At 35.7% G+C, this 24510-nt stretch overlaps 1 protein-coding gene across 2 annotated transcripts in view; it reads right to left on the bottom strand.

Moving 5' to 3' along the window:
* The window catches only part of LOC101717293 (bile acid-CoA:amino acid N-acyltransferase), a 127159-nt gene that overhangs the window by 23519 nt on the left and 79130 nt on the right, over positions 1-24510 (bottom strand). The window contains exon 1 of one of the 2 annotated variants that reach the window (XM_087184230.1): positions 16286-16375. The exons of the other annotated variant lie outside the window; for it this stretch is intronic. The gene's annotated coding sequence lies outside the window, so the exon portion shown is untranslated. Of the gene's footprint in view, positions 1-16285; positions 16376-24510 lie in introns of those variants that run through there. 2 annotated transcript variants of the gene reach the window in all.

Here is a 24510-nt window from a genome sequence, read left to right as displayed (position 1 = left end):
AGAGCTGTCCTTGTAGATGTTTGAATGGAATCACATATGTCTCAATATTGTCATTTACACTGTGTTTGACTTCATTTCTTGCTATAAAATATTCTTAGGTATTAAGACAATTTTTTTCTGTAGGAAGAATTCAATTCTGACTTACAGTCAGAAATATTCTAGGGATACTCCAATTTGTAGAAAGTCTCATTCCTTTACTTCACAGTTAATTTAAGGGCCAGCCATCTTCAGCTACTCTTATCAGTGCACTGGTTAAATTTTGGAAATGGTTTCTTTATATCCTTTCTCATCCTCTAGACTAATCTGATTACATAATTTAGTCTACATATCATCAAACAAGGATTAGGTCCAATTGCTATTGACTGCTCACCCTTAGCAAATTAAAATCTGGATGACTATTTTGCTTGAGCATAGAACTATAATGCATAAAGAAGAAATTATCTACAAGTTCATTTTTCTGCTTCCTTAAAATTGTTGGCTGTTCTTTTCTCTCTGCTTTTTCCTGTATATACTTTGCAGAAAAAACACATTGACCTACACTGCCAATCATTCCCTCTGATCTTGTACTCAGTTAAGATGAGGGTCATCATCTGCTCAAAAATCTTATATAACTTGTGCATAAAAAATTGGTGATTGGAAAAAGCCTAAAATTTAAACCTAGGAGCTTGCCTACTCTCTCCATGCCTCAGATTTCATCCAAGTCCTTCAATGTGCCATCCAGCCAATCTGAAGCCTTGACTGGCTTGTAAGAATTTTCAGATGTGCTAAGTTACAGAAGATTAAGACTTGATAACCAAAGAAAGTAGGGCCAACTTCAACAAAACTCTCTCTACCACCAATTTGCTCCCAAATGTGGGATAGACTTCCAAACAAAACCTCAAGTCTGGACGAGGGATATGGATTTCTCCTGAGCTGACACTTCTTGGGCAGATGAGCAGGGAAAGAAAGCCACTATGTCTGACTCTTCGATTGAGATAAGAAAATTGTATCTAGCATAAGCCCTATGCAATAACTTGAGTACCCTGGGAAAAAAAACTAATTCATTTATTAATCTGCCTGTCCTTCCAGGGTATATCTTGGCTCTTAGTTTAGCTGGCCCTGCTGAAGTTACCCTGCTTTGTCAGCTTATCTGTCTTAGCTTTTAACTGCCTTGTCTGTCTTATTACTGCAATCAACTGCTAACCTTGAGAAGACCACAGCCAATTTCAGCGTATCTTGTGCCCAATTCTACCAAGGACTTCTAAATAGAAAAAAGCTTGTACCTCACCCCACCAGGACTTAATGTTCACAACAGAAAGTATTAGATGCACACTCCTTGACCAAGAGTTTTTTTAATTTTTTTAAAGTGAAGAGTAAGACTTTCTGCTTGCTCATTTACAGCACCTGGGACCTCTTCTACCACATCTGGAAAGAGTACAGCACATTGAAAGTAGAGTCCACTTCTCTCTTCTGCAGTAACACACAATGAGTATTGATTCATCAGTACTCGCAGAAATGTACTATTTCAACTTGGCAAGACTTAAATATGAGAAGAGCTGTCCACTAAGCTTAAATTTCCACTGACTCAAGTAGCCTCACAGAACTATTTGCCAGTGGAGGCTAGTTGTCCTGCTTCCTGACACCAAGATGGGTCTCTGAAAAAAGCCTAAAACTGAGATTGCATGCATTGAAATTCTATAGTACCATCCAAAGTATCCTATTGGATATGATTATTCCACTCAGATGGACTATAGGCTTGCTGAGGACAAGACAAACTTACACTAGTGGTTATTTTTAGAATAATTCCATTACTGAGGAGCCAGCTGTAACTACATTCACCTTTATAAACAGAAGTTAAGATTTTTCAGTCTGATTTATTCTGAACATCAGTTGTTTTTGATTGCCCAGCATCCATTCCATTTCATTGTAACAATTCCCTGATGTTTCTTGAAACCATCACTTCCTATTTTCAGTTGATGTGGCTTGGACAGCTGACCCAGCCTTGGGCTTTGTGGGTAGATATACCATTCAGACCTCATCATTCAGCAAAGTCCATCTCCTTAACCATACCAATTCTTGCAGGAGTGTTTGTGTGAGTCACAAGTTGGTCCAGTAATAACTCATCCCTCTGAATTTTACTGAGTTATGGAGGTGAAAAAATTCTCTTTACTGAGGTGCTTAAGTCTGTAGGATTTAAAAAACTTCAAACCAACAGGGTCTGCCGCATTGAATGAGCCAGTCAGAGAATGAAGACAGTACAAAGGAAACCAGACTCAAAAGATGCAGAGACTCGAGTCCTGATGACAGCATTTTTGCCCTTGGATCCAGCTGTGCCTGAAGCTAGTATATCCCCTGGACTTTTCAGTTATGTGAAACAATGAATACACTTTTTGTTAAAAAAAAAAAAGAGCAAAATGTAAACAAACTTTCTGCCAAGGAATAACACACATCATCTGGAGTCCAACAGCCAATGCAGACCTTGTTCCAAGCAGAAACCTCCCGAGCTTGGTCTTCACTGACAGCTTTTCTATCACCATTCTGGTCTTTTGAGCTCTGATGAGAATCCCTCTTCAAGTACAGTTTAAGTATTCCAGGGCTGCTTCTTCAGCTTGCATCTCCAAACCGCTCCAAACACTTTACACAAGCCAGTTCCAAAAGCTCCTGAACCACACGTTCAGCTATAGTCACCTCAATTACCCCACTTCTGGTACCAAGATCTGTTTAGTTACTTTTCACATTGCTAAGATAAAATATCCAACACCCAGAGTTAAGGGACAAAAGGTTTATTGTAACTAACAGTTTGTAGACATTTCAGTTCACATTTGGCTCCAAGGCAGGGTGGCAGGCCAGAGGGGCATTATAGAGGAGAAACAGTTCATGGCAGGCAGATGGCAGCAAGCATCAAGGCAGAAACCTCTCCTTTTTGTCTTTTCCAGGCCCATACCCAGGGTGGGCCTTCTAATTATCCAGACCCTAAACATTGCCAAACCTATCAGTGGACTAATTTAATAATCACACACCTTTAATTCCAGCATCACACACTTAATCCTAGCATCACACACTTAATCCCAACATCACACATTCTAGATCCAGCAACCTCTGAAAATCTCCATCTATGACTGCATGAGACTTTGGAGGACATCTAGACACAAGCCATAACAATTTGCAAGTAGACTACATAAATTTAAGAATCTGTAATGACCTCATCTGGATTGAAGAAAAGATAGAGAGAGAGAAAGAAAGAAAGAGAGAGAGAGTAAACCAGCAAGCACTGAGTTGCTAAATGACAGAGTATGCAACTAAAGCACCAAGCTGGAAAAAGGGGGAGATTAAGCTATTTATCCCATGCTTCAATGCTATAACAAAATTCTAAACTGGAGAAAGTACTCAAGCACCAAAAAAATATCAGTGGTGCATTACAGATGTAGAGGTCTTCTTACTATTGAGGTAATCCCAAATAAAAGCCTTTGGCAATTTTATTGACTCTTTGGGTAAATGGTAGGTGGAAAGGGAGGTGTTAAATGCTGTAAAAATGCTGGGTAGTAAATCAGAGTAGGGTAACTTATCTTTAAATTTTCTTCTTTCTGTTGGAATAAGAAGGTTTCACCAGAGGTACCCGATAAGAATTTAGGACTTGAAGTTTGATAACAGGTCTGAGATAAAAGGATCTAAAATTAAAAGCACCATAATAAAAAATGGAAATATATGAAGGATAGAGTACACCTGATTTCTTGACAGCAACTCTTTTCAAGAACTGCAATTTATTGGTTCATGGTAAGGCCATTCTGTTCCTCAACCACTGTGTCTGCTATTTTAACTGGAATATTCAAAGGTAAGGGGGTAATATCTGAGACTCATTCTGTTATATATCTGGAAGTTGATAAAGGCCACAATTGGGCATATAATTTCCAGTATTTGTGAAAATGCTTTTTCTGCACTATTTTTTGTTTCCCTATAGCATCGTAGGTTGGAAGGGCAAATATTCTATGACTGAGCCTGATATGAATTATAATCTCTGCCATTTTACACTGGTCACAACAATCACAAGCCACTACCAAAATGCAAGTGCAAGAACAGAATTGTATTCATAGCAGGATGAATATCAGTCAGGTTATAAAGAAAAAGACAAGATAATCAAAAGACAAGAGCATGCAGGCCTCAGCCAGAGCCCCACCCAGATATGAACTTTAAGTGTGTTCAGGCCCCAGCCAGGGTCCCACCAGGACACCATCAGTAAGGGCATGCAGGCTGCAGCCAGAGGTCCCTTGGGACAGCAGCGCAACTGGAGGATCCAGAAGGCCATCATTCTGAGCCCAGAAATTGGCTCAGTGATGAGAATTAGAAAGAAAGCCTCTCTGGGGTTTGTTGAGAGTTGAACCCCACTGGGAAAGCAAAGAGGCACCTCAATAAAATTGCAACAGACTGCAGTGGTATGTGAGTTGTTGGGATCAACACCTCCTACTGGAACGAGACTTGTTGCAGAGGAAGGGCAGGTTTAACCTGCAGTAGAACTCCACAGAGTTCAAATCCAAAAGAGGTCAGGAAGCTCAATTCCAGCTTCACAGGCAGAAATCAGCCTGAACTTCAGTGGACTCTGGCTGATTTACTGAGATCAGTAGGCACAGATCTGTATGCTACCCACATTGTCCACCAGGGACCACAGGGACATGCCTTGAATGGGATTTTTTTTTTCTTATTTTCTCCTTCTTCTTCATTCCTCACTTTTCATGTTCTTACTTATTTCCTGTTTTTTCTTGATTGCTCTTATTTTTATAGGAGAGAGAATACAGTTTCTGGTTATTCTGTTGCTGTCATTTTATTCTGTTCTTGTTTTTGTTCCTTCCTTCTCACTTTTCCTTCTGTCTTCATCAGTTTCCCAAAGTTTTCATGATCTTCCTGTGTCCTCTCATGTTACTTTGAAACTTTCCCTTTCCTTCTATTTCTCTATCCCCCAACTCCTTCTAAATCTCCCCAGAGGGAAAATTCCCTGTATTGAAGAGCTTATTTACTGCAAATATACTTCTGCTTGGATCAAGATTTTGATATATAACCACAAGTCTGGTTGATGCAGTCAAAGGTGATAGATTAAGAGTTATCACAGTTTGTCATTTTCTAGGCTGTGTTTGATGTTATTGCAGATGTTGATTGTATTACTTTGGCCATGGTGATGTGATTGTTTCAGTCAGTTGTCCTTCCTGGTATAACAAGATCGAGATTACCTATGGGCCATTACAGACTCAAAACCCAGGGGCCAACTAAACTTGGAAGATAAGAAGTAGCCATTCCCTGAGGGTTCTAAATACTAGCAATAAAGATACCCAGAATAAGCATTTCACAAGCAGCAATCCAGGAATTAAACCAAAAACATCAATAAAAGGGGCAAAAAATTAGAAAAGGGAAGACACCTAAACAAGACTCAAAACAAGACTTGCTGATTACCAAAGGCAACTCCAAGGGGCAACAAAATGGAACAATCTGAAACTCAACCATCTGGACTCCCTGAAATGGAAACAAAAGACTATCTGGAAAAATCAAAATCAGAAATAATTTCTCAGATGACAACAAAGATGGTGTCCATAGTGAAATACATGATTAATAACTCTAAAACAGACACAGACAAAAAAATAGAGGAACTCAGGAACATGATGGGATTCCAGCATAGAAAAGAAATGGAATCCATAAAACAGATTCAAATAGATAACCAGGAGATCAAAAACTTCATTGAAAGTTTACACAGCACAATGAGCCAATGTGAGGACAGAATATCAGATTATGGAAGACAGAATTGCAATAAGTGACCAGGAAAAGAAAGATTTCAAGAAAATAGCAAGGGATGATGAGAAATCCAGCAGCTACTAGATGATGCAAAGAAGAATAACATAAGACAGAATCAGAGTCAATGAAGAAACAGCAGATATTGTAAATGACATTAAAAAAACTGTTCACAGAAGTAATGGCAGAAAACTTGCCAAGCAGGAGAAAAGAATTTGACATACAGATTAGTGAGGCATATTGGACTCCAACTAGACATGATGAAAAACTACACCTACGCATATAATAGTCAAGATTCCAGAAACCCAACAAAACAATAACATACTACAAGCAGAGAAAAGAAATAAATAACATAGGAAAAAAACCCCATCAAAATCACAGCAGACTTCTCAATACAAACCCTCAAGTCAAGAATTCTGAGCCTGGAGTAGAGTATTTCCATCCCTAAGAGAAAAAAACCTCCAACCAAGATTGATATACCTTGCAAAAATATCTTTCAAAATAAATGGAGAACTAAGATACTTTCATGACAAAGAACACCTGAGGAAATTCATGAATACAAAACCAACACTGCAAAAAATTCTAAACAATAGCCTAGGAAAAGACAGTGAGGATCACAACTCCATGAACCCCAACAGAATGAATCTTCCATGCAAAACAAGAAATTAAACGCAAACTGAGAAAAACCAAAAAAAAAAAAAAAAAAAAAAAGAAAAAGTCATGACAAGGATAAGTCAATACATATCAGTTATAACCATCAATGTTAATTGTCTCAATTCACCAATCAAAGGAAATAGAATGGCAGAATGGGTCAAGAAGCAAGACCCAACAATATGCTGCATACAAGAAACACACTTAATTCAAAAAAACTCATAGACTGAAAGTTAAAGGGTGGAAAAAAATACTCTATGTGACCAGACCCCCCTCCCCCCAAAAAAGCATGAGTAGCTATTCTTTTTGGAGATCAAATGTACTTCAAACCAACACTAATTAAGACAAAGAAGGACAATACATCCTTGTTAAGGGAACAATCCAAGAGGAAGAGATGACAATCATAAATACATATGCACCAAATACTAGTGCACCAAATTATATAAAACAAATATTAACAGACATGAAAAATAAAATAAGCACCAATACTATAGTAGTAGGGGACCTCAATATTCCACTGTCACAAATAAATCAACTAGACAAAAAATAAACAAAAAAATACTAGAACTCAACCAAACTCTTGAACAAATGGAATTAACAACTGTTTACAGAGTGTTCTGCCCACAAAATAAGAATACACATTTTTTTTTTTTTAGTTTTTTTATTTTTTGGTACCGGGGATCGAACTCAGGTCCTTGCATTCTCAGGTCAGGTGGCAGAACCACTGAGCTAAATTCCCAGCCCCTAGAATACACATTCTTTTCAGGTATACATGGGTTGCTTTCCAAAATAAACCACTTACTTGCTCATAGAACATGTTTAAGTAAATGCAAAGGAATTGAAGTTATCCCCTGTATATAATCAGATCATACTGTGATGAAATTGGAGGTCAATAGCAAAAGAAAACACAAGAACTTCATAAAAACATACAAATTGAAAAACACACTCCTGAGCAACCAATGGGTCACAGAGGAAATTAAAGAAGAAATTAGATAGTTTCTACAATTAAATGACAATGTCTACACAACATATCTGAGTTCTGAATTTATGGGACACAATGAAAGTAGTCTTGATGGGAAATTCATAGCAGTGTATACTCATATTATGAAAACAGAGCAAGCTCAAATATAGAACCTGATGCTGAACCTCAAGCTTCTAGAAAAAGAAGAGCAAGACAAACCCAAAGCTCATACAACAGAGAAAATTGTCAAGATCAGAGCAGAAATCAATGCAATGGAGACTAAGAAAGCATTACCAAAAAATCAATGAAGCCAAGAGTTTGTTCTTCAAAAGAATAAACAAAATTGACAAACACTTAGTCAACCTTATGCAAAAACAAGGAATGACAAGGCCCAGGGGCTGGGGATTTAGCTCAGTGGTTTCACCACCTGCTGCGCAAGAGCAAGGACCCTAGTTAGATCTCTGGCACCCAAAAAAAAAAAAAAAAAAGTTTGGACAAGGCCCAAATCCATGCAATTAGGAATGAAAAGGGTGAAATTACAACAGACTCAGCAGAAATCCATAGGATCATCAATACCTACATTGACAACCTATATGCCAATAAGATGGAAAACACAGAAGAAATGGACAGATTCCTACATACATATGAATTACCAAAGTTGAAAGAAGAAGACCTAAAATTCTAAACAACCAGTATCAATCAAGGAAATCAAAACTGTAGTTATAAACTTAAGACTGAAGTAAGGCACAGGTTCTAATGGATTCACTACTGAATTCTACAAGACATTTAGAGAAAAGCTATTGCCACTACTGTTTAAACTCATCAATAACACTGAAAGAGAAGCAATACTCCCCAATTCATTCCAAGAAGTAAGCATCACCTTGAACCCAAAAGCAGAGAAACACCCAACTGGAAAAAGAGAACTATAGGTCAATGTCACTAATGAACATAGACACAAAAATCCTCAATTAGATACTGGTCAATAAAATTCAGAAGATCATCAAGAAGATCATACATGCTAACCAAGTGGAATTCATCCCAGGGATGCAGGGATGATTCAACATATATAAATCAATAAATGTAATATACTATATTAATAGAGCCAAGGAGAAAAACCATATGATCATCTCAATAGATGCAGAAAAAGTGTTCAACAAAATCCAACAACGATTTATGATAATAACCCTACAGAAAATTGGTAGAGATGGTTTTTAATCTCAACCTGATAAAAGCCATCTATAAAAAACCAACAGCCAACATCATACTAAATAGTCAAATACTGAAATCTTTCATGCTAAAATCAGGAACAAGACAAGGATGTTCACTGTCACCACTGCTGTTCAACATAGTTCTGGAAACATTAGCCATAGCAATTAGAAAAGAGAAAGAAATAAAAGGAATAAAGATAGGAAACAAAAATTTAAATTGTCGTTATTTGCAGATGACGTGATACTCTATATAGAAGATCTCAAGAACCCCACCAGGTCTTCCAGACTTAATAACCAAATTCAGTAAAGTAGCTGGATATGAGGCCAACACACAAAAACAATACCCTTCCTGTACATGAACAACAGACTAACTGATAGAGAAACGGGAGAAACAACTCACTTCACAATAGCAGTCAAAAAAATGAAATGCTTAGGAATCAACCTAATGAAAGAAATCAAATATCTCTACTCTGAAAACTATAGCACTCTGAAAAAAGTGATTGATGAAGATATCAGAAAATGGAAAATATTCCTTGCTCCTGGGTGGGAAGAACCAATATAGTGAAAATGGCCATACTTCGAAACTGCTATATAGATTCAGTGAAATCCCAATTGTAATTGCAACAGCATATTTCACACAACTTGAGAAAACAATCAAAAATTCATTTGCAACAAGAAGAGACCTAGAATAGCAAAAGCAATTCCAGGCAACAAAGACAAGGTAAGGGGTATCACAATCTCCAACTTGAAACTATACTACAAAGGTACTGTGAGAAAAACAGCATGGTATTGGCTAAGAAACAGACCCAAGGATCAGTCAAACTGATTAGAAGAAGCAGAAACAACCCCTGACACACTCAACCACTTTATCCTTGACAAGGAAGCCAAACACCCTTCTGGAGGAAAGATAGCCTCTTTAATAAATGGTGCTGGAAAAATTGGGTTTCAACTTGCCAAAGATTAAAATTAAACCATCACTCACCATGAACTAAACTAAAATCTAAATGGATCAAAGATCTAAATATTAAAGCAGAAACCCTAAACCAGCTGGGACAGTTGTTAGGTTGAACTCTTGAAGACACTGGCATAGGAAAAGATTTCATGAAGAAAACCTCAGTTACATGAACAACTGAGATCTCATCTAATTGAAAAGGTTCTGCAAAGCAAAAGTAACCACCAACAGAGTGAAGAAAAAATCCACAATGTGAGAAAAAAATTTTACCATCTGTTCCTGAGACAAAAGTCTACTATGTAGAGTATATAAAGAATTTTTAAAAATCAGACCTCCCTAATTTAAAAACCCTATCCAAAATGACATTTGAAATGAACAGCCATTGCTCAAACAAACAAGTAGAAACAGCAATAAACATGAAAAAAATGTTCAGCATCACTTGTCATTTGAGAGATCCAGATGAAAGCAACACTGAGATTCCACCTCACTCCAGAAAGAATGGCTGCTATCAAGAAATCAACCAATAACAAATGCTGGCAGAGTTGTGGGGAATAAGGAACCCTTCTCCATTGCTGGTGGGAGTGTAGACTGGTGTCACCACTGTGGAAATCAGTATGGAGATACTTCAAGAAACTAGAATTAGAGGTCCCATTTGACCTAGCTTTTCCACTGCTGGATATGTTCTCAAAAGAATTAAAAGAATCCTACCTCAGCAATATGTAAAACTCATGTTTATAGCAGCACAGTTTGTAATAGCTAAAACTTGGAAACAGCCCAATTTCCCATCAATTGGTGAACTGATAAAGAAGATGTGTTTTTAAAGATAAAATGTAGTACTTCTCAGCCATAAAGAATGAGAACCTAAAGACATTTATAACTAAATGGAGGTACATTGAGGCCATACTCTTCAGAGAAATAAATGGAACATACTTGTGTAAATACTGAACAGTTTCTCTGCTGTGAGAAACTGAAAGTGTAAATGAGGATCAAAATGTATAGGAAGAAAAGGTCCAAAGGGGAAGAAGAAGGGAAAGTGAGAGTGGTAGGAGAAAGAAAAGAAGGGAAAGGAATAAATATGAGAAAAGGAAAAATGGAAACTCTGTAAATAGGGAGAGGTGGAGGGGTTTAAGGGAGGTCAGGGGCATGGGGAACAAATAAAAACCAAGTTATATCATGTAAAGGTACAAATTCCCAGTGATGAATATCATCATATTGTATACCTAAAATGTACCAATAAACTTAATGAACTTTTTAAAAAGAAAAAGGCAATAAAAATGATGAAGATGAGTTTTGTGTGTATCTAGGTATATGTTTGTGTTGCCATGTGCTATTTGGGGAATCTACCATAACATAAAATAAGGAATAAAGGGGCACATATTAAATAGGATGAATAGAAATGAAATAAAATGACAAGTTTAAAGGCTAAAGGGCTAAACTTCCAATTAGAAGTTATATATTTTCATATTAGTTTAAAAGAATTTTCAGTTTTTCAGAAGCACATTATTTAGGTAAAGATACATTAAAGTAAAAGAGAAGCACAGGGTGAAGGCAGGGTGAAGCATTCTGTAATGCAGATACTCTGGGCAGCTGAGGCAGGAAGATCACAAATTTAAGCCCAGACTGAAAACTTAGCTACTTAGCAAGACCGTCTCAAAAAGTAAAAAAGGTAAACAAGGAGCAAAATGGAGGATAGATATTAGGGACTAGGAAGAACTTATTCAAATAGGAAGAGTAACAAGAGAGGAAAAGGGGATTTTTTAAAAAAGGAAGATGGAAGGAAAAAATTGAAATAAAGCTTTTGTAAATGGGGAAGTGTTATGTCCCCTCAATGTCTCATGAGATGAGATGGGACTTTCTTTTTCAGAGGTAGTTGAACCTGGAATGTGTGATGCTGGGGTCAAGGGTGTGTGATTATTAAGCCACTACATGTGAGTGATTGATTTAGCACCACCCTAATACTGGTAATCTGAATAAGATAAAAGGGGCAGAAAGATGCTGTTTAATGCCTTTATTACCTTTGCTACCTTGTGTGTGCCATATTGTTTCTCTTCTGCATAGCCTGTTTGGCATTCCTTTTTTGGAGCCAGCTGATTGTGGACTGAAACCTATACAAACTGTGAGCTAAATAAACCCTTTCCCTTTAACTTCTGGTACCAGATTTTTTTATCTTAGTAATGAGAGAAAAGTAACTAACACAGGAAGGGAAGACGAGTTAAAGGGAGGGGAAGGGAATGGGAAAAAGTAATTAAGATATATTATGTACAGGAACAAATTCTCCATGATGAATGAGATCATTATGTATGCAAACATATCCTAATAAAAAATAAATAAAAATAATAGCCCAAATAAATAAATAAATAGCTCTGGGGATAGCTCACTGAGAAAGCTCTGAGTTCAATGCCCAGCACCAGTGGGGAAAAAAAGTAAAATGTGAGAAAAATATGCAACACAAACACTGAGCATAGGAGGGGGAAGGAAGAGAAAAGGGATTAAAAACAGAAATTAAGATGTATTATGTCCACGTATTATGTCTATATGCCAATTCCCCACAAGGAATATAAACATTATGTATGACAAACATGTACTAATAAAAACATAAATAAAAAAGAGCTCATTTGTTACATATATATCAACTTATATCATGTATCTTTACATAATTACCTACATATTACTATGTATGAACTTGCTGTCAGGATAAAGAGCATTGGTGTAGATAAGCAGAGACATTTAATAATGATAAAGAAAGTTTATAAAAATAGTAATCCTAGATATAGAAAGAAGAGTTTCAAAATACATATACCAAAATTAAAAATACAAAAATAGTTCACATTCATAGTTGTGGATTTTAACATCCCTTTCTCAGTATTTCAAGTATAGTTTTTAAGTAATCAGTAACATATAGAGAATTTTAACAAACTTTACTTAACCTTCATTTCTAAAACAGTATACCCTAAAACTGTAGACTGTACATTCTTTCTAAAGAAACCACAGTTCCAATTTCTGCTCAGTGTATAGGAGATTGTAGGAATTTTTGTTATTGGTTTGTTGAGACAGGGTCTTGCTATGCAGTTCAGGTTTGCCTTGACATCACTGTACAACCCAGGCTGACCTCAAACTTGCAGTAATCTTCCTGCCTCAGCTTCTTGAATGCTAGCATTACAGGCTTGTGCCACTACACCTCACAGATTGTCAGAATTTAGAATGTAGCAAGCTAAATATAGAAACCGACCTAACAATCTATGTACTAGGTACAGTGGCTATAAAGCACTTACAATGACTGACATAAAAAAAAAATCTGTGGGTCAAAGAATCACAAAGGAAATACCAAATATTTTTAACTAAATGATATTGAAAAAATGACGTTGATTTCAAACTCCAAGACTCTTAATTCAAATTCAAAGATAACAATCATTTAGAAATCACTAAACCAATTCCCATAATTATGTAAGAACAAATCTTACAGTAAATATTAGTGGAATGAAGGAGGCTGGGGAGTCTTTATCAGCAATTGTGATTCAAGAATGTTCAGTTCTGAAACTTACATTGGATACTACATGTTAATCCCTGTAAATTTTTAGAAAGAAAGGGCAGCATGATGAAGGCAGAATCTGATAAGAGAAGGGCTCAAGAATGAGAATGTCCATGACCACTCATTGTTTAAGAATGAGAACAGAAAAGAGAGATGGCTGAAGGGTCAGGGAAGAGCTTGCATTGTATCTATTTTGGGTTCTTTCAGAAGCTGACCTTGATCTTACCTTAAGAGCAAGTATTCTATTTTGATTTCCAGGAAACATGAGTAGAGAAGTGGGGAGTATGCAATAGATGATTTGTTGAGGGCTGCTCCTCTCTAAATACATTGAGAGAGGGGTGAAACAGATCCAGGCATGAATATATGCTGACAAGAATGAGCCTGTACAGAGAGAAGAGCTGAGAAGAAAAATTCAGGGAATAAAACATTCCTTCTCTTTCCTGAGAATTTCATAAGTTGAATGTACTAAATTTCATTTGTTACAACATTCAAGAAACCACGAATGAATTCCAACAGTATATTTCACAGAACTAAAGGAAACAATGCAAAAATTCATTTGGAACCAGAAGAGACCTAGAATAGCAAAAGCAATTTTAGGCAACAGAGACATGACAGGGGGTATCAAAATCCCCATCTTGAAACTATACTAGAAAGCCACTGTGATAAAAAAAAAAAAAACAAAAACAAAACATAGTACTGCCAAAGAAACAGACCTGAGGATCAGTGGAATAGATTAGAAGATACAGAAATAACTCCAGACATACTCAGCTACCTCATCTTTGACAAAGGAGCCAACCATCCTTACTGGAGAAAAGATAGCCTCTTTAATAAATGGTGTTGGAAAAACTGGATTTCAACCTCCCAAAGATTAAAACTAGACCCCTAGCTTTCACCATGCACTAAATTAAAATTGAAGTGGATTAAAGATCTAGATATTAAAACAGAAACACTAAATTTTCTGGAAGTTAGAACTCTTGAAGACATTGGCATAGGAAAATATTTTATGAACAAAACCTCAGTAGCACAAAGAATCAACAACTGGAACGTCATCTTCTAAGAAGCTTCTGCACTGCAAGAGAAACCACCAACAGAGCTAAGAGACAACCTACAATGTGGAAAAAATTTTATCAGCTGTTCCTCAGACAAAGAACTACTATCTAGAATATCTAAAGAACTTTAAAAAATCAGACCTCCCAAATATAACGACCCAATTCAAAAATGGGCATCTGAAATGAACAGACATTTCTCAGACAAAGAAGTAAAAGTAGCAAATAAACATACGAAAAAATGTTCAGCATCACTCGTTATTCAAGAGAAGCAGATGAAAACAACACTGAGATTGCATTCACCTCACCCCAGAAAGAATGGCTGCTATCAAGAAATCAACCAGTACTAAATGCTGGTGGTGTTGTGGGGAGAAAGGAACTATTCTTTATTGTTGGTGGGAGAGCAGATTGGTGCAACCACTGTGGAAATCAATATGGAGGTACCTCAAAAAACTAGGCTTAGCGGTCCCATTTGACCCAGTTATCCCTCTGCTGGGTATCTTCCCAAAATAATTAAAAGAATCCTACCACAGTGATATATGTACACCCATGTTTATAGTGGCACAGTTTGTAATAGCTAAAACTTGGAAACAGCCCAATGGCCCATCAACTGGAGACTGGATAAAGAAGATTTGGGTTTTTTAATATAAAATGGAGTACTACTCAGCCATAAAGAATGAGAAACTAGAGACATTTGTAGCTAAATGGATGCACATCAAGGCCATACTCTTAAGTGAAATAAATAGTACACACATGTGTAAATACCAAATAGTTTCTCTGATGTGAAAAACTAAAAGTATAAATAAGGATCAAAATGTATAATTAATAATGTGAAATAGGAAGAAAAGGTCTAAAGGAGTAGGGGAAGTGGGAGGGATAGGCAAAAGGAAAGAAGGGAGAAGAAAAAATGTAAGAAAAGGAAAATATGGAAACAAACCTTTGTAAATAGGGAAGGGTGGAGGGGTGAAGGGAGGGCAGGGGAATGTGGAAAAAATAAGAAGCAAGATACATCATGTAAGGGTACAAGATCCCAATGATAAATGTAACTGTATTGTATATCTAAAATGTACCAATAAACTTATTGCAAAAAAATAAAGGCTAAAGAAATAAGTTACAAAATGGAAATTAAATATTTAAAGTCATCCACAACAATATGGCAGACTTGGGGATGCAACTGATTCATCCATCTCTCGGTCAAATTGAATAGTATTTAAACAAAAACTTGTTGAGAGTCTGTGTATGATACTCACTGGAAGATTAGGTGCATGCCTGGTTCTAAATAACCTTACAGTGTATTCTTTCCACGCAAGATCTATGAAGCTTCAATTCAATTCAACATGTGTCAACTACTGTGCCAGTGCAGACAGAACTAATTGGAAAGTCATTAACTTTGGTTCAACTTTGACTTGCTTTTCTGATATATCTTTTTTACCATAATGACAGTTGTTTGCATTTCCCTACCAGAAAGCATTCCCAAGTTATATAAATAAGTACAACATGAGTCAAGACTTCAAGAAAAGTTTCACAGAATGTAGTTCTAGCCAAGCATGGTGGTATATGTCTGCAATCCCAGTACTCAGGAGGCTGAGGCAAGAGAATTGCTTTGAGTTTGAGGCCAACCTGGGCTATATAACAAGACTTTGTCTCAAAAAGAAAAAAGAAAAAAAACCAAAAGAAAAAAACAACAAGAAACAACAACAAAAATAACAAGAATGCAATTCTAACATGTCTTAGTATTTTGTTAAAGAAAATTATCCTTCAGATAGAATATAAATACAAACACAAGCTTCTTAAACTAAAGGTGTTTCTTGAATAATATTCAAGAAAATAGTAAAAGTAATAGAAATATTGATGGGGGAGAGGAAGATAGAATAAAGAGAAGTTAGTTGATTTGTGATAGCCTTCCATTTTCCTAAAAAACATAAATTCCGGCTTGGTGTTCTTATCAAAATAGCAAACTCCTATTGATATCCTTTCTAAGAAAATTTTAATTAAAAATGCACCCATTTCTTAGCACCCTTTGGAAATTTCTGAGGTTGTGAATCTAGTAGAAAGATTGTTTTTCCTTCTAAACATGTAAATTTCAAACATTCACAAAACCTGATTTTTTTTCTAATTCAAGAGATGAGATTATAACACATTTCCTATCATCCCCTAAAAAAGAACTCTGATTATAAGTCAAAATACCTGACTCTCCTCTGGAGTCTTCTTTTGCAACAGGAAAGGAGAATAACAAGCTATTCAGTTGCCCTCAAAGCCAATTTATAAAGTGTTTTGTATTGCATAACAGCACTAATGTTACCAGCTTAATCAATTACTCCTTGCTCTAGTTTTCTTTTAAATTTTAAATTTCAATAAATCAACTCCTTTCCATTTTCCTCTTTCTACATTTTATGTTCTTTAAAAAACATACCTTTTACAGATAGCTTTACATTCAGTCACATATTTTATTTATTTAATTTTCTTTAGAAATAAATGTTCGACTTCAATTGGCTGGCACATATTTGCCCTCTACAAATACAGGATTTCAAGTTCAGCTGAGAAGTAAAAAGTGATCTTTAAAAATTGGCTTTTTGTTAGAGATAAGCTATTTTAGGTTTCTTCACTGTGAGCAGAAACTGCCACCTCACCCCAAACCCAGTCCTGGCTCCAAGGAGAATTCACAATTCCATGGGTCAAAGATTGGCTAAATTTACATATGATATTTTCTGTCTTTTTTCTACCTCTTTAAATTAAGACTTCTATGTGCTCAAAAGGGTTGAATTTGCTGCCTTCATAATTGGGTCAAATTTTTAATAAATTAATTTTCCATCTCTATGTGCTTTTCTTATACTCCTGATGTTAGACTACGAAGTAATCCAGATAGCTGGTGCCTAGACTCAGATCTTTGACCCAGCCACACTGGCAACAGAATGGTAAGCACAAAATGACTAGCTCCCTGGGCTTAGAATGTTCTAGATATTTAAATTCTGCTTTGTAAATCATAAATTTCTACCTTAATTCATTCCTCTCATCTTACAATTTATGATAGGTATTCAAGAGAAATCATGCTTTGTTGTTGGCACATTTCTAGACATTTCTTCCACAAAATATACTATTTCATCTGTCATAAGTTCTATCTTCCTTAAAACAATAAAATATGAACATAATTTTGGCAAATTCTTAGGCACTTCATGAGAAATATCTCCTTTCTTATAGTTTCAAATAACATGTCCCTGATTTCCACCTGAGATGCTATGAGACTGTTCATCACTATCCATTGATCTATGGTTCTATCAACATTCTGTTCATGAACATTTATGTAATTTCAGAAAAGATTAAAGCTGTCTCCAATTTTTCCTCTTCTCTGAGCCATCATTAGAATTACACTTAATTCTCCATTCACATCAGTGTTTCTCAAAACTCTTATTTTAAGCAGTACCCAGTTATAAGTGATTTTCACATTTTTAGGTGTTTGTTCCAACAGTCTACTTCTTGGTACCAATTTCTGTGTTAGTTTACTCTTACTGCTATAATAAAATATCTTAGAGTAGCTAATCTGTAAATGATAGAAATTTATATCTCACAGTTCAGGAGCTTGGGAACTCCAAGATCAAAATGCTGGCAAATTCTGATAAGTACTTTATATCTGGTCCATAGATTATACCCTATTCCTAAATGTATTGGTTAGGTTTCTCTAAAGGACCAGAATCCATAGAAGAAAAAAAATAAGATATTCATTAGGAAGGTTTAAGGTTTTAGAGATGAGAGCATACATGATGGCCATCTGAATATTGGAGAACCAAGAGACTCAGTAACTGCTCAGTACAAGAAGTTGGAAACTGCAGAACAAAAATCAAAGATACATCACCAATCCAAGACTGAAGGCCTGAAATGTCCCCAGAGAATTGCTGCTGTAAGTCTGCTTTGAAATGATAAGGAAAATAGCTTGATGTCCATGAGCAACAAAAGCAAAAGATACACTCACTCAAGCAGAATGAAACTCTTCAAAACACGCACACTTTCTCCTTCTCTTGCTTTATTCCACTCAGGCTACACACCTCTTAGGTGGGGCCACCACACACAGGTTTGGTGTATCCCTCAATACATGGCAAACACTTCAAAACTCCCTAAAACACCCCACAGACACACCCAAAACTGTGCTATAGAATTAAAATGAGAATCTGCTCACAATATCATATTTAAAATTAATAAATCAAGATAACAAACCATTCAATGAAACACATTTCATCCTTGTATTTGAAAGACTCCATAATAACAAAAAAGTATTTCTAAAATTATATTTCTGTCACTTGAAGTAAGCAAGTACAAAAAATATCTCAATAGTGTTAATATAGTGCACATCTAAGTATCCTTTTCATTAATAGATATGAGTTAAACAGAAAGGTGGGGTTTGTCTTGCCATATTCATAAATGGATATAATATAGTTTAAACTTCTCCACCACACATTACTCACTTTGTCCTTCATAATTCCTTTCCTCTTCTCAACTACTTTCTTTTCCCCTAAAACAATCCCTGACCCAGGCTGATATAAGTTGCAAAACTCTTTCAATTTTATGGAGAAGTAAGATATTTTCATGATAAAGAGTAACTAGGAAAATTCAGGACTACCAAACCAACACTCTAAAAAGCTCTCAAGGATATCCTAGAAAGAGACAATGAAACTAACAATGATAAAAGGTCTAATACAATGAGTATACTGGGTAGGATGAGCAGTTAAGTGGAAGAGAAAGATGGACAATCAGCAAAAGGAAAATAAGACAATGACAGGAATAAGTCAATACTTATCAGTAATAACTTTCAATGTGAATTAGCTCATTTCCCCAGTAAAGAACACATATTGGTAGAATAGATCAAGAAACAAAATTCAACAGTGTGCTGTGTACCTGAAAGATATTTAACTCACAAAGAAAGGCATAGACTAAAAATCAAAGAATGAAAAATAATATTCCATGCAAAAGGAACCTGGAAAAAAAGCAAGTGCAGCTATCCTATATTCAGACAAGTGAACTTCAAGCCAAAGCTGATCAAAAGAGGTAAAAGAAAAATAGTAACAACTTTGGTTTAGAAAACAATCCTATCAGAAGAGATAAAAACTATTAACATACACACACTGAACAATGGTGCACACATCTTTATAAAACTAATACTAATGGGCATTTAAAAATCAGATAAACACAGCCATAATATAATGATGATAGACCACCATACCCCACTTTCGCAAATAGACAAAAAATAGCAAATAAATATTAGAGTTGAACAGATCCTTTTAAAATGGATTTAAAATGGATATCTGGTGTTCCAACCAATAGCAACATATACATTCTTCTCATCAGCACATGGAACTTTATCCTGAAAAGATCACATACTAATCCATAAATCAAATAAGCAAATGTAGAAGAACTGAAATTATACCATGCACATTATCACGTCATAGCACAAAGAAACTGGAAATTAACAACAACAGAAAAGACAGAAATTATGCACATGCACGGAAACTGATCAATACACTCTTAAACAATGGGTTACAGAATAAATTAAGGAAGAAACAAGACAGTTTCTAGAACCAACAATAATGCCAATAAACATATAAGAATTTATGGGACATGATGAAAGAAGTCCTAAGAGAGAGGCTTATAACTCTGAAGGCCTACATCATAAAAACTGAGTGAATCCAAATAAATAGCCTAAGGTTACACCTCAGGGTCCTAGAAAAACAAGGACAGTTATAGTCCAAAGTCAGTACAAGGAAGGAAATTATAAAGATTAGAGCAGAAATCAATAAAATTGAGACAAAAATACAAAATATTAAAGTATTGAAGAGTTAGTTTCTGAAAAGAAAAAATAGACACACCCTTAGATCTAACCACAAAAAAAGAGAGAAGACCCAAAGCAATGCAATTAGAGGGGGAAAAAGGTGAAATCACTATGGTACTGCTGAAACCAAACAGATTATTAACAACTATTTCACAAACCTGTACACCAATAAGGTAGAGAAATTGGTAGACTTAGAAACATATGAATTACCAGAGCTGAAACAAGAGAATTTAAAAATCCTGAATAATCCAATAATGGGTAAAGAAATTGAAACATTAATTTAAAAAAATCTAACAACTAAGAAAAGCCCAGCTCCAGATGGACTCATTGTTGAATTCTACAAAAATTTCAGGGAAGATCTAACACTAATACTCCTCAAGCTCTTTATTGAAATTGAAAGGGAATGAGTACTCCCAAAGTAATTCCTGGAAGCTAGTATTTTCCTGATTGAAAAACCAGGCAGGGATCCAACCAAAAAAGAGAACTATAAACCAAACCTTTAATGAATACAGATACAAAAATCTTCAACAAGATTCTGGCAAATAGAATACAGGAAATCATCAAAATAATACCTAGAGCCTGCTGGGAAGATGGTGAAGTGGTGAGCAGCATAGAGAGGGCCTCTCTGAGGTTTGGTGTCTAGGAATTGGAATAAAGCAACATGAGGAAGCAAAGAAGGAGGGGAGTGGGTCCCTGGGACCTAAGAAGGATCTGAAGTAAGAATTGAAGCCCACAAGAAGAGCAAAGAGAGAGTCCCAAAAAAAGAAGAAGGAGGCAACAGGCAGTACCTCCTACCTAAGCCTGCACTCACTGTAGGAGAAGGCTTGCTTGAACCTGCAGATCAACTATGACTACTGGCAGCCCCAGAGATCTCCATGGAGAAACCCACCAGTGGAGCGGAGCAGTGGTCACAGAGGACTACAGTGCTTGGTGAGTTGTTAGGGTTTGGACATGCTCCAGGATAAGATAAAGATGTCCACTATCACCACTCCTGTTCAATATAGTTCTGGTAACATTAACCATGGCAATTAGACAAGAGAAAGAAATAAAAGAAATAAGGATTGGAAAGGAAGAAGTTAAACTGTCACTATTTGCAGATGACATGATACTCTATATAGAAGACCAAAAAAACTCCACCAAAACACTTCTAGGCTAAATAACCCAATTCAGTAGCATAGCTAGATGCAAGATCAATACTCAAAAATCAATAGCCTTTCTGTACACAAATAACAAACTCACTGAGAGAGGAATTGGGAAACAATACATTTTATAATAACATCCAAAAATGAAATACTAGGAATCAGTCTAATGAAGGAAGTAAATGACCTCTACATTGAAAATTACAATACTCTGAAAAAAGAGATCAAAGAGCTTGTCAGAATATGAAAAATATCCCTTGCTTTGCAGTAGGAAAAACCAATATAGTGAGAATGGCCATTGTTGGGGTCTCCTTGGTGGGAGACCGGAACCTGAAGACAGTATCTGACAAAACCTATTAAATAAAGGGCACGGGAGACCAGAGCTCCATGAGGAGTTAAGGCCAGGTTTATTTTTAGTATTCCTTTTTTTATACATTTTTCAGCTGGATGAATCAATCATTAACAGTTTACAATGCTAGTCAACTAACCACCAGTTATATCTGTGAGTACATAAAGCATCTAAAGAACCATTTGTGTTCCTTTAATCTTAGTGCATCTTATCTAAATCATCTTGGTTACTTAAAGCTTTTAAAGTGTTAGCTACTCTTATCTATTCTTATACCAAGCAAATATTTGACAGTCTCAAGGGACCACAGCAGAATGAACACTGTGGGAGTAACAAACAGCCTTCTGAAGTTATTTTTAATTTTGCTATCTGGGCTTGCCACAGACATCAGGACAATCTGTCTTCCCAAGGGCCCGAGAACTTCTCACATCCTCCACAGGCCATAATTCCAAAACTGTTATATAGATTTAATGTAGTCCCAATCAAAATCCCAAACAAAGTCCCAACAGCATATCTCACTGGATTCAAGAAAACAATCCTAAAACTCATTTGGAACTACAAGAGACCTAGAATAACAAAGGCAATTCCAGGCAACAAAAGCAAGGTAGGGGCATCACAATCCCTGACTTGAATTATACTGTAAAGCTACTGTGATAAAACCAGCATGGTACAGGAAAAAAAAAAAAAAGACCTGAGGAACAATGAGCATATTAGAAGATACAGAAAAATCTCCAGACATATCTTCAGACATATTCCAGGCAAAGGAACCAAACACCTTTACAAGAGGAAAGATAACATCTTTAATAAATGGTGCTAGAAAAACTGAATTTTAACTTGCTGAAGAATAAAGCTGGACCCATATCTTTCACCATGCAATAAACCAAAAGAAAAATGAATCAAAGATCTCAATATTAAAACAGAAATGCTAAATCTGTTGGAAGATAGATTAGGTATAACTCTTGAAAACATTCATATAGGCAAATATTTTATGAACAAAACCTCAGTCACAGAGGAACTATCACAAAGAATCAACAACTGGGATCTCATATTAAAAAGCTTTTGCACAGTAAGAGAAACCACTAACAGAGTGAAGAGACAACTTGGAATGTAGGAAAAAGAATTTTTACCAACTGTTCCTCAGACAAAGGACTACAATATAGAATATATGAAGAACTCAAAAAAATCAGACCCTCCAAATTAAAGACCCAATCCAAAAATGAGCATCTGAAATGAATAGACACTTCCCAGATAAAGAAGTAGAATCAGTAAATAAATGTATGAAAAAATGTTCAATTTTATTGGTCATTCATGAGATGTAAATTAAAGCAATGCTGAGATTTCATCTCACTCCAGAAATAATGGCTGCTATCAAGAAATCAAACAATAACAAATGCTGGTGGGGTTGTGGGTGAAAAAGGAACCCTTCTCCACTGTTGGTGGGAGTGTAGACTGGTGCAACCACTGTGGAAATCACTGTGGAGATACTTCAAAAAACTAAAATTAGAATTCCATTTGACCTAACTTTTCCCCCTCTGGATATCTTCCCCCCAAAATTAAAATCATCATACCACAGCAATATATACACACCCATATTTATAGCAACATGGCTTGTAATAGCTACATCTTGGAAACAACCCAAATGCTCATCAACCAACGAATGGATATAGAAAGTGTGGGTTTTTATACAATGGAATACTACTCAGCCATAAAGAAAGACAAACTTGAGATGTTTATAGCTATATGGATGTACCTTGAGACCATACTCTTAAGTAAAATAAATAGGGCCCACACATGTTTAAATACTGCATTGATTCTCTGGTGTGTGAAACTGAAAGTGTAAATGAGAACCAAAATGTATAATAGATATTGAGAAATAGGAAGAAAATGTTCAAATGGGTAGGGGAACTGTGGAGGGGAGTGGGGAAAGGAAGTAAGCAAAAGGAAAAAATAGAAACAAAGCTTTTGTAAATAGGGAAGAGTGGAGGGTTGCAAGGAATGAAGGGGAATGGTAAAAAAATAAGAACCAACATATATCATGTACAGACACAAATTTCCTATGATGAATGTGATTATTATATATACCTAAAATGTACCAATAAACTTAATTAATTTTTTAAAAAAGGAACATATGTCATGACCAAGCAGGCTTCATCCCAGATATGCAAGGTTGATTCAAAATACACTAATTAATATATGTAATACACCACATAAACAGAATCTAGGATAGAAATAACTTGATAATTGCGATAGACACAGAAAAACCCTATGACAAAATCCAACAACATTTTGCAATAAAACCACTGAGGAAAATGAGTATAGAAAGAATTTATCTCAATCTCGTAAAAACCATTCATGAAAAATCTGCTGCCAACATATACTTTATGGAGAAAAACTAAAAGCTTGTCCTCTAAAATTAGGTACAAGATAAGGATGTTCACCATTCCAGTTCAAGATAATACTCAAAAACCTACCAAGAGTAATTAGGCAAGAAAGAATAAAAGGGATATATATATATATATATATATATATATATATATGAAAGGAAGAAGTCTAATTATTATTATTTGCAGGTGACATTATCTTCTACATAGAAGATCCAACAAATACACTAAAAAACAACTAGAATAATAACCAAATCTGGTAGTGTATCAGGATACAAAGTCACATAAAAAAACTATTGATTCCTGTGTGCTAATAATGAACCCACTGAGAAAGAAATTAGAAAAAAATTACCATTCATAACAGCACCAAGAAAAATTAAATACTTAAGCAATAACATACCTAAGGATGTGAAAGACCACTACAATGAAAACTATAGTACACTAAAAAAAGAAATAGATGAAGACATCAGAAAATTGAAAGATAGCTTATTTGTGGATAGGAAGAAGGAATATAAGCAAAGTAGGCATATTTCCAGAATTGATGTACAGATTTAATGCAATTCTTGTGAAACTACCAACAGCATTTTTCACAGAATTGAAGAAAACAATCCTAAAACTCATATGGTATCAGAAGAGACTCAGAATAGCAAAAGCATTCTGGGATAAAAAGAGAAAGAGAGAGGTATCACAAGCCCAGATTTGAAGTTATATTAAAAAACTACATTCAT

Source organism: Heterocephalus glaber, unplaced genomic scaffold (assembly GCF_053883595.1).
Source record: "Heterocephalus glaber isolate CG9 unplaced genomic scaffold, H.glaber_assembly_v1.0 deba00001481, whole genome shotgun sequence".
NCBI classification, from domain to species: Eukaryota; Metazoa; Chordata; class Mammalia; order Rodentia; family Bathyergidae; genus Heterocephalus; species Heterocephalus glaber.
Note: the sequence above shows the minus strand (reverse complement) of the source record. Positions and strands in the feature narration are given on the sequence as shown.